The sequence below is a fragment of the Gavialis gangeticus genome, unplaced genomic scaffold (genome assembly GCF_001723915.1).
Source record: "Gavialis gangeticus isolate Ggan-Ray unplaced genomic scaffold, GavGan_comp1, whole genome shotgun sequence".
NCBI classification, from domain to species: domain Eukaryota; kingdom Metazoa; phylum Chordata; order Crocodylia; family Gavialidae; genus Gavialis; species Gavialis gangeticus.
The window spans coordinates 39811673-39812581 of record NW_017729006.1 but is presented as its reverse complement, the minus strand read 5'-3'; the positions used below and the strand labels follow the sequence as shown (position 1 = coordinate 39812581).

General features: G+C 63.1%; 1 protein-coding gene across 2 annotated transcripts in view; it reads right to left on the bottom strand.

The window, feature by feature from the left end:
* The window catches only part of CUL1 (cullin 1), an 89559-nt gene extending 89398 nt beyond the window's left edge, over window positions 1-161 (bottom strand). For both annotated transcript variants that reach the window (XM_019509115.1, XM_019509116.1), the window contains exon 1: window positions 94-161. The gene's annotated coding sequence lies outside the window, so the exon portion shown is untranslated. The remainder of the gene's footprint in view (window positions 1-93) is intronic.
* Between the last annotated feature and the right edge of the window lie 748 nt (window positions 162-909).

Genomic DNA, 909 nt, shown 5'->3' with positions numbered 1-909 from the left:
CCCAGCGCCAACGGCGGCCCCGCGCGACACAAAGAGCCGCCGCCACCTCAGGCCTCCCTGCGCCATGGCCGGACCGGGCCCCGCCGCACTCACCAGCATCGCGCGTCTCGCACAGTCAGGCCCGCGCCGCCACCGCCCGCCCCTTCCGCCTCCGCCGGGCCCGGATCTGCTGCCACCTCCCGGCACCGCCTCCCTCCCGCTCCGCCCCGCCCCCTTCGGCCCTCGTTCCTAGGCCGCGATCCTCGGGCCGTGGAGGGGCGGGAGTGGGTCTCACAGCCCCGCACTGCTCGGCCCCGTCCGGCGCCACACACACGGGGGAGCCTTGAGTTGCCTGAGTGGGACTCAGCGAGTGAGGGTGGAAGCGGCCTCGGGGACATCTAGGCCGAGCCCTGCCCAGGGCACGGCTGTTCCCCGCCGGGGCTTTGCTACCTGCATCTTCATCCCCCCTCCCGAGGACGGAGATTTCACCCCCGGTCTGGTCAGCTTGCTCCAGTCCTTTCCTACCCTCCTGAAGGAGTTTTTCCTAATACCCAAACTAAACTTCCCTTCCTGCAACTTGAGCCCATTGCTCCTTACTCTGTCATCTGAGAACAGCCCTGCTCCGTCCTCCTTGCACCCTGCTTCAGGCAGTTGAAGGCTGCTATGAAATCCCCTCAGTCCTCTCTTCCCCAGTCTAAGTCCAGGCCCCTCGGCCTTCCCCAAGGGCACCTGGCTGGGGATGGAGGTTACACATAAACCAGTATAAAGTGCGATCAGAAACTGGCTCAAACCTAATGCGACAGGGCCAGATACAGACATTACACTTTTACTCATATAAGAGAGTGGAAACTGGTCTATACCTGTAACAGATGGTGGGCACACACAACCGGTCTAGACCTGTAACAGAACAGAGGTTCGGCATGCACAGAC